The 12,500-nt window shown below is 39.8% G+C and overlaps 2 long non-coding RNA genes across 3 annotated transcripts in view; both read right to left on the bottom strand.

Moving 5' to 3' along the window:
* LOC138973958 (uncharacterized) overlaps window positions 1–12,500 on the bottom strand; it is a 451,362-nt gene that overhangs the window by 47,245 nt on the left and 391,617 nt on the right. The gene's annotated exons all lie outside the window — the stretch shown is intronic.
* LOC138973951 (uncharacterized) lies at window positions 174–6,802 on the bottom strand. Of its 2 annotated transcripts, XR_011458232.1 has the most exons (6): window positions 5,869–6,802; window positions 5,538–5,579; window positions 4,932–5,010; window positions 3,348–3,469; window positions 2,703–2,749; window positions 174–1,742 (listed from the first exon to the last, which is right to left on the bottom strand). It is a non-coding gene; the product is annotated as an uncharacterized lncRNA (long non-coding RNA). The 2 variants fall into 2 exon arrangements; XR_011458231.1 differs by lacking the exon at window positions 5,869–6,802 and having other exon boundaries at window positions 5,538–5,732.

The raw sequence follows: 12,500 nt of genomic DNA, 5'->3' as shown, positions 1-12,500 counted from the left end.
TATGCAGGCATTTGTTTGTCAAGCAGGAACATGCAACATTTTGTTGACCGTATGTGAGTGCGTGTGTAATAAAACCAACGACAAACAATACAAAAAGCTCCAGCTCTGCTTCTTCACCAGTCACAGACGCATTGCGTTGTTCAGCTTTCCAGAAATATATTAACTCAGTCAGAACCGGCTTCATGAATATTTTATTTCAGGAAAAAGTCAATCGAATCTACACAAAAAAAGGTTATTGCGTTGTTCTGTCTTTGAGACTGTACCACGTAATATTGAGCTTCTAGAAGAAACATGTCTGTGGCATAGTTTGACCCAACAGATAGAGAAGTCAACAGAGGTATTCTGCCGTCAGCAGCTTTATTGCTGTTTTGAATTTGATCTTGCATAATTTTATTACATAATTTTGCAACACACAAAGAAATCGTAATTGAATATTTTACGCAAAATTGAATAATTCACAAACATGTTTGTATGAACAAATATTATTTTAAGAAAATATGAGTGTGAGGATGGACGTATTTTGAGTGAAGTAGCAGAAATTCTTTTTAAGTTCTTTAGCTACATGCACACGTTCTGTTAATTACATTCTTAGCAGGGAGATCCAGATTAATAATACTGCTGTGACAGGTTGTGGTTTCCATACACACTTTGAATACAGGAAAACAAAAACAAAAACACAGTTAAAAAAAATGTGCACATAGGATTAAATCATTAAAGTGTACAGAATAAAAGCAACATATGTACAAAAACAAATCTCGTGGTTCTCTTGTCAAACCCACTGTAGTAAGCACAGAATAGGAGAGAAGATTTTGGAGAAGGTGGCTTTACCTACTGAAGTAAATGATCAAGAGGATTCTAAGCATGCAGTGCTAAAGCTCTCAAATCACAAGACATACACACTTGTTGTGGCTATCCGAACTGTTGATTTAAAAAAAAAACATACCTACAAATTGAAAACATCTATTACAAAATTATGTATATTGTATGGATCTGTCTTTGTAAAATATATTGTACAGAAAATTTTAAATAATCTGCACAAAAATTTCGTGGTTCTCTTGTCAAGTAGTAGGCACAGAAAAAAAACCCAAAAACCCTGTGTTTTGTCTTGTAAATTATACTTTACTAAATGTGTACAGTATTCTAAGAAAAGAAAAAGTCTTCCTTTTTATCATATCAATTGCCTCCCTTGAATTTTATTTGTAAAATAATTCTGAGAAAAAAAAGCTTTCTACTTAAAAGCAGTGCAATCAAGAAAATGGGTACAACCTGTGTGTATACCTTTATTCCTTATTCTTTTTATTTAATTGAGGATGTCACTACGCAGTTTTACTGATTTAAAAAAAAATTCGCTTCAAATTATCTCCCTTGAAGAAACACTTCTTTTTACAATTAAATTTTGTTTACACGAAGAGGTAGTTTTAAGGGTATATATACAAAAAAACAATATTGCAACCTTAGATGTATTTACATTTGGACTAATTCCATTAAAAACAAATTCAAACTATAAATGGTAAATCAAAATAAAACAGATTTTGGGGCTGTACACAAGCTAATAGGATTAAACACGAAAGTCGTACCCAAGAATCGTCAAATACTTTTGCTAACAGCTATACTTAAACATAAGAAAATATGATCTGCATCTCTTGTTATGAAGATGATGGCACTGGTCCACCGAAGTGCATGCCATATATGCTTTACTGTGCGCTCTCCCTCTCAATGGTCTTTCTCTGGCTGACTCGATTCTGAGGAGATAAAAGAAAACACATTCAGTACAAGCTGTAAAAAATAACAACAAAACTAGTATTACTTAAAGTAGCTGCTGGTTTCTGAGTATTTGATTGAAGGCCCAATCCGACTTGTAAGAAGTTTGCCCGACTGTCGCAGATTTGGTCAGGTATGGAGTAAAATCATGCCTCAATTTGGTAACATACAAACTGCAATATTCTAAGGCTGTGAGTGTGAGAATACATCGGTGCCACTTTTTAAAAACTTTCTTTTTGTGTGTGCGCATGTTTTAGTGCCAAAAATGAAGAGGCCGAGTGCTCTCTCTGCAAAACTTGTGTGAAGCTTCAGAGCTCTATCAATGGTTTGAAAGAAAAAACATACTTTTCCATTTTTGACGTTCTTGTTCCCTTCCCTGTGAAATTTACTGTCCGTAGGTTACCGGATTTTGTTAATGTCCGTGAAAACCTCAACTATTCATTGCTGAGTGCCTAGTGATAGCTATCCCCCCCAACGACCTAGCACTGCTGAATCCTGATTCTTCCCATTGTTTGATTCTGTAATGAAATTGTGTAGTTGGTAGTTATGTGAGCTTCTTCTTGGAGGGGTGGGGGTGGGGGGGGGGGTGCTGGTTGGTTGGGTTTTTGGGGGTTATTAAACCATCAGATTAAAAAGTAAGACTTCATTGTAATGTGCAGATATTTGTTCAGGTGCCCACCATTTTCTATGTGAAAACATGTTGCTAACTAACATGAACCCAACCATAAAACGTGATGTAGGTGAGTAGCCCATCTAGAAAAAAGAACCTGTTCTAATTCGGAATTAGAACAGGTTCGTTTTTCTAGATGGGCTACTCACCTACATCACGTTTCATGGTTGGGTTCATGTTAGTTAGCAACATGTTTTCAAATTCTCATCAGGCAATCACGGCTGACACTAAACACAGAACAGGTGGGAGAGACATAATTCAATTTACTCACCTTCCTTGCATTGTGAGACTGGCCATATGAATCTGCTGAAGTAGTTCCTGCACATATTTAATCAAATATTCATCTTAATAACGTGTTAATATCGCTTGTTCTAGCAAATCAGACTTGACAGTTTTCTGATGGCTTGCACAATTTAAGAGCTTGCCTGTCCCCAATCATTACAATAAGAAACAACATCTAGTATGCAAGTATTTTCAGGGTATGAAGGTTTTAATATAATGTCGGTTCTTCTGGGGGCATGGAGAAACACCTTACACAAAGTAGAACATACACAACAAATTTCAAACAATTGAGGTCACACCATAGTTTTACTCACAAACAAACAACAGCAATACAATAAACAGTCTGCAAACGCCTACATGTTGTCTACACTAGGTATAAAGAAACAAAGAAGCACATGAAGACGGGCTTTGTCAAGTAGACCATTATAGCGAATGAGCAACAGCTGATGATCCAGACCACCAAATTGACATGATTTCCCCTTATTCAGTTTGTGATTGTAGTCATATTGACGATGCATGACTTCAATTTTTCAAAGTAAGTCTCTTGGTGCGTTTACGGATACATTCATTGTCACACCTGGGTAAACTTCAATTCATGACTTTTTTCAAACTGGCATAGAAATTATGAGCATACCAGAATTATTTTCCTGTTAGACTGTCTTCTTCTTTTTCTTCTTCTGCGTTTGATATTCAATTCATGGCTGTCATATCGTCAGGTCAGTGGCTGCCATGAAGTCTGCAGTCTTCAGTGTCGGACTGTCAAATTAGATGATATTGTAAAGAAAGTAAGTAACATCTCATGATATTCTAACTTCAATTACATCACCTGTCTCACAGTCTGCCTCTTTAAAAATTAATGAATAATTTCAGTAACATAATTTTTGGGTAAAAAATAAAAAGGTATGAGAAATAATCCTTACTTTTTTTGTAATAACCCTCACCACCAATTGTTTTATTTCATTTCCATTTTAACAGATTTAGCACCTCTCCGAAAGCCAGAAATACACTTTAAATCCCACGCCCCCCCCCCCTACATAAACTAATTAAATAACTAATTAAGGAAAAAAATCCTTACATCATAAAAAGTCAGAACCACCAAAACCACCCCCCCCCCTCCCACCCATCCAATAAAACCTGAATACAAAAACACTTCAAAACAAGAAGAGCAAACGCTCGATCGAGTCACTTTCGCAGTTCTGAATATTATATGAGGCATCAGATGGACAGGAAGAAATTGCTATTCACAACACAATGAGTCACGTTCACATAAAATTTGAGCCCGGTCACTTTTATAGTTTCCGAGAAAAGCCCAACGTTAAGTTGTGTGTTGCCGAACAGAAAAGGCTAGTTATCTCCCTTGTTTTTCTGATAACGTTCGTAAAAGGCTACAGATGTAAATACTTTGATGTAAAGAATAATCCTACAAAGTTTCAATCACATCCGATGAACTTTGTCAAAGATATAAAATGTCTAATTTTTCCTTTGACGCTGACCTGTGACCTTGAAAAAGGTCAAAGGTCAACGAAACCATCGTTAAAGTGTAGAGGTCATTGGAGGTCACGACTAAACAAAATATGAGCCCGATCGCTTTGATAGTTTCCGAGAAAAGTCCAACGTTAAGGTGGTGTCTACGGACGGCCGGCCGGCCGGCCGGCCGGACAGACTAACACTGACCGATTACATAGAGTCACTTTTTCTCAAGTGACTCAATAAAAAATGAAAACATTTAATTCCACTTACAAAATATAAAAGTTGTTATGCTTTATTTTCATTATCTGTTTACAAACACATAAATTGTTGTGCAAATCTTTTTAACAACATCAATGCCTGAGACACCAGTAACCTGTTTATATTGTTGACCTTGTAGCTTTTCAGTTTAAGAGGCTGTTCTGGAATCTGCACTAAAGTCAAACATAACCATGAATACCGTGGGAAAAATATTACATCACCAAGACCGAAAAAATAACACCAACCGACACTCCTCACCCTTATTTCACCCACTATGCCAACCCAAAGACTGGAAAATAATAATCAAATACAGAATGAACAAAAATGCTTGATTTCATTTCTTCAATGATAAGTTGAAAATCTTCATTCTTCATAATAATGTTATTAGCATAATGTGTAATTGCCACAATTTACAGAGTTTAATTAAAAAAAAATGATGCGATAAAAATCAAAGTGAAAACATTTGTTTTTATACGGATACCTTATTTACCTTGTGGCTTGTGTGCCTCAGGTTTAGGAGCGGCTCAAACGTCCTCTGCTCCTCAGTCTGCAAGAAATTAAGCGATGGCCTGAAGGAGAATAGAAAAAGATCCTTTGTCAGCACCCTGTGTATGTGTGTGGGTGGGTGTGTTAGATAAATAGGTGGGGGGGGGAGGTGCAATAGCTACCACGCCTAATGCAGTCTGCAAAACAAGTGCAACACTTCTACAGAGCTTTTATGATACAAACTACAAAGCTTCAAATAAGAAACACATTACAATCAAATGAAAGCTGAGCCTGTCATTGCAAAATAAGGAATATACAACAATCCAGTGGCATGTAAAATATTGTTCCTTCAGAAAGATGGCTCTGACAGCAGAAACAATTTAACTTGAAGTTTGAGTCCAAAATTATTTCTCTACATTAGTGAACGTACTTGCAGTAATACCCCTCACACATGAACTATTCACAGACTGAATAACAGTGTGTTCCCAATGTTGCTTCCGTGTATCGGTTAGATCCATCTCGGTTAGATCCATCTGCAGAGTACGGATTGTCATCCGTTTAATATTAAAAAGAAAAAACAATCAGAACTTGTCATCAGTGATCAACCAACCTTGCAAGAGTGGGGTGAAACACTCACTTCCTGCCAACATGTCTGCAAAAAAAAGAGGAAACAATACCAATGGAAGCTTAAAATGGTTCTTTTGTTCAATATGTGTACACGTGCTTCATTTCTGGGGTGAAAGTGTAAAATATATTGATGGATTGATAGAACAATATTGCCTCAAGTTCACCGCACCAAAAAATACTTATCAATCAACATTGTCATCACTCGATCAGCTGTTCCATCTCTTTCATAAGTGTGTGTGTGATGGTGTGAGCGTGTGTGTGTTTGTGTACGTGTGTGTGTGTTTGTGAACAAGCGTTGAAAAACGTATGTTTACCTTGCTCTAGATCTACCGACTTTCGTAGACGGAGACTTCTCTGCCGTGACAGCGGCTTCGTTTCCCTGGCAGAATTCAACATCTTGTACAGATCTGCCGGTGATTTTCATTTCCTCCGCTTCTAGAGTCACTTGATCCACAGATTTAACGAACATTGAATGTTCTTTTAGTTCTTGTGACGGAAGTAAAATCAAGGAATTAAGTGGGCATTCCTGAGCCCTCTGCTGGCTTCATGTCCACAAAGTAAATCGCACAAACTTGCAGGGTTTGGGGGGTAGTTTATTACTTTGAAGAAGAACAGCTAGTCGTCGCTGCCCGTTCAGCATTCTTCGCGCGACTTTTGTTTTGCAGAGGAAGGCATATGCAGTTTTTTTCCTGATGAATGTTGCCAGGGTGCACAAACTGAGAAAGCATTCCCGATTTTCCACAATTTTCTACTTCTTTACAGTCTTTTGCACAACATGATTTATAACTGCCGGTGTACGTCTAATTCATGATGCCAACCAGCTGGGTCAAAAGTTACGTTCGAGAAAATACTCGTTGAACTAAGTTCCAAACGAATGTCAAGGCCAGTTCTTGACTGGTTTTGAACTGAAGTTGGGCTCCAAATGAAAATAAACACTTCCTCCAGCTGCGCGACCCATTGATAACAACAGTTGGAACTGGTAGGAAGATGAACAGGTCTTGCGAACTGGCTACACACTGTTACGGTTCAAGTTTAAGTTCAAAGTAAACACTCAACTGAGGTTGCAGGTAATGGCGGACTTGACTTCCTTCATAACCAAATATCACTCTTCTGACAAAAAAACGCAAATGCTATGTTAAACCGGAAAATACGTAAACCGGAAAAGGAAGCGCATCAAAACCAAAATGGCAGCCCCCATGAAATACGAAAGGTCACGGAAAAAAGTCGTGAATAGGGGTGTGTATAGGTTTCGCTCGATGTGTTTGTTTGTTTGTTTGTGTTCGCATATATATCTCAAGAACGAACGGACCGATCGTCACCAAACTTGGTGAACAGGTTCTATACATTCCTGAGACGGTCCTTACAAAAATTGGGACCAGTCAAACACACGGTTAGGGAGTTATTGGTGGATTAAAATTATACAAGGACTTATAGAGGGACATCTTAATGGTCAAAGGGAAATAACCATTCTCACTCAGTCACTGCCACCAACTGAGAAGGTTATTTCTCTTTGACGGGGGTGTTTTTCCAACCTCGGAGGAATTTCTTGTTATTATTATAGTCAAAGATAAGCTTGTCTTTGACACAAGTGTGGAGAAAACCAAAGAGATCGTCGTGGTAAATAGAGACCACACACACACACACACACACACACACACACACACACACACACACACACACACACACACACACACACACACGCACACACACACACATACATACACACACACACACACACACACACACATACATACATACACACACACACATACACACATACACACACACACACACACACACACACACACACACACACACACACACACACACACACACACATGTGGTATTTTGGCCAAAGTTGCAGTGCACACTCGCACCTACGCTTTCTTACACTGAGGCGAGCGTCCTTGTTGGTGCTGTTTCACACAAATTAACGTATCCGACACAGTGCAGTTCTGGGGTAATAGAATCCCACGATTTGTGCGTGGTTTAATTATGAAGGTTCCTCCGTTTTAAGTCTGTCGTACGAAAAAAGGTGTTCCGTGCTAAGGTTTGATCGAATCAGTCTTAATTAATCACTCAAGCAGTCTACCTGCACAGGCGAGTTATTAATGCGCGGTTGTATACGGTTCCGTGCAAATCATTCAATTTTATTAACACTTTATGTCAGTTTCCCTGTTTTGGACTAAAATCAAGTACATGTTGTTATTCTGCAGTGGCGACAAAGGCAGATAGTGTGTGTTCTGTTCATTTTTTTTATATCGCTAAGGACATTTTCTACCGTCGCATTTATTGTGGCAGACGGCCTTTTGCACCCGTGTTCAAACGAATGTTTTTGTGTGTGGTTTTTTTAATCACAGTACAGCGTTCGTGGGATACCTCCAGCTTCGCTGCGATAAAGGAACTGTGCACTTTCGCTATAGTTGCTTGCACTCGGATTTGACATTTCATTTACAAAGTATTACAAACAGGCACAACAAACTAATTTTAAATCATGTGTTGTACTCATTCTGATAATCATCGCTCCACGGCTATCGCCAGTTTCTCTCTAACAGCATGCTGACTTATTGCGCGAATCTATCAAAACAAGAATACAAAGTTATCTCCCATATGTTTTTCGCGAGCACTGATATTAATTTGAGATCAGTGTTCGCGAGATGAAAATGATTGCAGATTGGCCGACTTCGACAGTGATCTCCGTTCTGTTCTTCACAGTTATGATAAAGACATCGTTCTAAGGTCAAAACAAGTCGAGATTTTGAGACTGCTGTGGGAAGGAGACCGTGATATATGGTTGCATCACTCTGTCAACTGGTTACAGAAAAAAATCGTCTGCTCCGGCGCGCGCCGAAGCCAAAGTTGATTATCACGTGACACTTTAGAGTTGTTTGCACAGTAAATACATCCGCAAAGATAGCTCGCTTGAAACTTTCTTACATATCAATTCCTTTGTAATTTAAAAATTACACAACACCATGAAAAATCATTATCGACGATCGCGAATCTGATCATATCCATAACACATTACGAAAAGATCTAAATATGTAAACAAAAAAACAATCAATTTCCTCTCCAGAGAAGGCAAACCAAGGTATCCTGTCAGGGATAGAATGAGACCCGAAGGGAAGTAACTCATGTTTGACCCGAGTTCAGGATGGTGTTGTACTATACAAAATACAATTTCTGAAATCACCGTTTTGCAATAGAGTGTGTTTGACATGTATTGCATTTGAAAATGTTTTGGGAAATTATATACCCACACCTTATTCTGTGCACATTTGTGTTGGGTTCACCTCCTCCTGAAGCTGGCATTTGTCGGATAAACAGCTGCTTCCGCTGCATACGCTGACGATAACGTATCAGGTACAAATTAATACATGACAGTATGCCATTCGTTCCTTAGGAAATACCGAAACTGCTGATACCAGTGTATATGCAACTAGCAACCGCGGAAAAAAAAGGCTTCTGTCAGTTGATGTGATAAGTATGCGTTTTGCTTTCAGAGTTTGGCGTTGGCGCGTGTCAACAGGGATACATCGACGTTGAGGAGGACCGCAACACGACCTTGCGGTGTGATAATCTAGACCCATCCTTGGATGTAAAGTGGAATTTAAACTTCGTCAATGGAATGGGCTCTGAGATTGCATGGTGTCTGAGATGTGGTATATGTCCCAGGTCGTGTGCAATCAGGTTTCCACGTTTCAAAGCGGAAAGAACCATCACCACAAGTAAACTGGTCGTTGTCGATCCTCGCAGAGAGGACGGAGGCAAGATGATGCAGTGTGCAAATGGAAACAATTCAATCCACGAATGCAAGATTCGTGTTGTTCGTAAGTTTGTGTTTGTGTGTTTGTGTTTTGTTATTTTATCCATTTGGATAAGTAAGTAACGTTGCAACCGTTTATGAAATGTATTAGGGTGAGTATAAAGATTGTTGTTTCTTTGCCGTGTTTGGTTGCAACATTTCACACGGGTTTTTCTAGCACATGCTTCCTCCGATTTTAACTAACATACAATATATTATGTTTGCCCATAGAAACGACATTTGTAGAATTGTCCGTTCTGACGAAATAGACTTCTTCTGTCTCGGTTTACGTTTGAATAGGCGTAAAATCAATGCACGCTCTGGCATCTTCATAAGTGAGTTACCAAACACATTTGTTTTTCAATCAAGTTTAAGCGGGCTTGATTTCGGGAAGTCAGTGCATGACTGGGCAGACGAAAGACATTTCAACATGGCAAGTCAAATGTTAGTTTGATTCATGTGTTCAGTCGGATAGTATGCCGTCTCGAGTAGACGAATACATGAACCAATTAAAGTTTATGATGTGTTGAGGAGCGGTCTAAGTGTCCGACGAGTTTTAGTGGAAGTCAACCACTTCAGTCGCGACACGCGTATATTACTTTGCCAAGTATTTTACACAACTACGCAAAAAGCAGATCACTGTGTACGTGTGTGTCTGACCATCTTAACCTTCCAACTGTCACAATCAGCTGTGGTATTGATTTCATGATGTATGGCCATCTTAACCTTCCAACTGTCACAATCAGCTGTGGTATTGATTTCATGATGTATGGCCATCTTAACCTTCCAACTGTCACAATCAGCTGTGGTATTGATTTCATGATGTATGGCCATCTTAACCTTCCAACTGTCACATTCAGCTGTGGTATTGCTTTCATGATGTATGGCCATCTTAACCTTCCAACTGTCACAGTCAGCTGTGGTATTGCTTTCATGATGTATGGCCATCTTAACCTTCCAACTGTCACAGTCAGCTGTGGTATTGCTTTCATGATGTATGGTCATCTTAACCTTCCAACTGTCACAGTCAGCTGTGGTATTGCTTTCATGATGTATGACCATCTTAACCTTCCAACTGTCACAGTCAGCTGTAGTATTGCTTTCATGATGTATGGTCATCTTAACCTTCCAACTGTCACAGTCAGCTGTGGTATTGCTTTCATTATGTACGGCCATCTTAACCTTCCAACTGTCACAATCAGCTGTGGTATTGATTTCATGATGTATGGCCATCTTAACCTTCCAATTGTCACAATCAGCTGTGGTATTGATTTCATGATGTATGGCCATCTTAACCTTCCAACTGTCACAATCAGCTGTGGTATTGATGTCATGATGTATGACCATCTTAACCTTCCAACTGTCACAATCAGCTGTAGTATTGATTTCATGATGTATGGTCATCTTAACCTTCCAACTGTCACAGTCAGCTGTGGTATTGCTTTCATTATGTATGGCCATCTTAACCTTCCAACTGTCACAGTCAGGTGTGGTATTGCTTTCATGATGTATGGCCATCTTAAGCTTCCAACTGTCACAATCAGCTGTGGTATTGCTTTCATGATGTATGGCCACCTTAAGCTTCCAACTGTCACAGTCAGCTGTGGTATTGCTTTCATGATGTATGGCCATCTTAACCTTCCAACTGTCACAGTCAGCTGTGGTATTTCTTCCATGATGTATGGCCATCTTAACCTTCCAACTGTCACAGTCAGGTGTGGTATTGCTTTCATGATGTATGGCCATCTTAACCTTCCAACTGTCACAGTCAGCTGTGGTATTGCTTTCATGATGTATGGCCATCTTAACCTTCCAACTGTCACAGTCAGCTGTGGTATTGCTTTCATGATGTATGGCCATATTAACCTTCCAACTGTCACAGTCAGCTGTGGTATTGCTTCTATATATATATACGACTTGTGTCTGTGTGTTTGTGTGTTTGTGTATTTGTGTATTCGCCATGCACGGCCAAAGTTCTCGATGGATCTGCTTCAAATTTGGTGGGCATATTCAGGTAAGACCCGGGACACGACACAACCTGGTCGATATTTCAACACGTGCTCTCAGCGCGCAGCGCGGAACCGATTTTGGTTCCACCTCAGCTATTTTGGTTCCACCTCAGCTACCCGGGCCCCCATACCGACACACCATAGCCGCTACACCACATCACAACGCCAAAGTTCTCGGTGGATCTTTTTCAAATTTGGACACCGTATTCAGCTACACCCCGGACACAATATCATCGATGAGATATTTCAACACGTGCTCTCAGCGCGCAGCGCTGAACTCATTTTCGTTTTTGTGTTCATTTCACCATTATAAGTAACTCTTCCTTATCTTCTCCAGTGTTTGGCGTTTATCTCCCTTCCTTCGTGTGGCTTTCCCGTTCAGTTGTAAGTTACTACACTGCGCTGTCCACTGCGCTGAGCGTCTTCGGATATTCCCGGCGTTCTGTTACTGTTATTATTTTTAGAAGGTCAACGCAGTGTACAGAACGTAAATTGGACCCGTAAATTATCCTCACTGTAAAAGTGCAAAGGTCGAATCAATTTATAGCCACGCGAAAAATACACTGTCATCTATCTCTCTATAGATACGGCTTCTCTGTGTTTTTGTGTGTGTGTGTGTGTGAGTGTGTGTGTCTCTATGTAAACAACACCTGTGCATTGTTCAGTTCTGTTTGTGATGTGGTCTGGCGGCTTTTGTGTAATTTTATGTACTGGCCTTCCTTTGAGAAGCCATAACTTGCTCAGTCCTGTTTGAGTGGAGTTCGCCTCCTAAGGTGATTAACACGGTTACATTCGTCGACAAGGATGGGACTCGATATGGTCAGGATTGGCATTATGGCCACTGAATCATTTTCGTGCTGTTCCCATTCCACGAATCTGGGAGGGACCTAAGCTTGGCGGGTCCATTGTTCGGACCCGGCGAAGCCGGCGTACGGCTCTAAGTACTTCTTCCCGGCGAAGCCGGCTACCCGGCGAAGCGGGTATTCATTCTATTCATGATGCATGGCCATCTTAACCTTCCAACTGTCACAATCAGCTGTGGTATTGATTTCATGATGTATGGCCATCTTAACCTTCCAACTGTCACAATCAGCTGTGGTATTGATTTCATGATGTATGGCCATCTTAACCT

Source organism: Littorina saxatilis, linkage group LG8, assembly GCF_037325665.1.
Source record: "Littorina saxatilis isolate snail1 linkage group LG8, US_GU_Lsax_2.0, whole genome shotgun sequence".
NCBI lineage: Eukaryota > Metazoa > Mollusca > Gastropoda > Littorinimorpha > Littorinidae > Littorina > Littorina saxatilis.
This window is presented reverse-complemented; position numbering and strand designations above follow the sequence as displayed.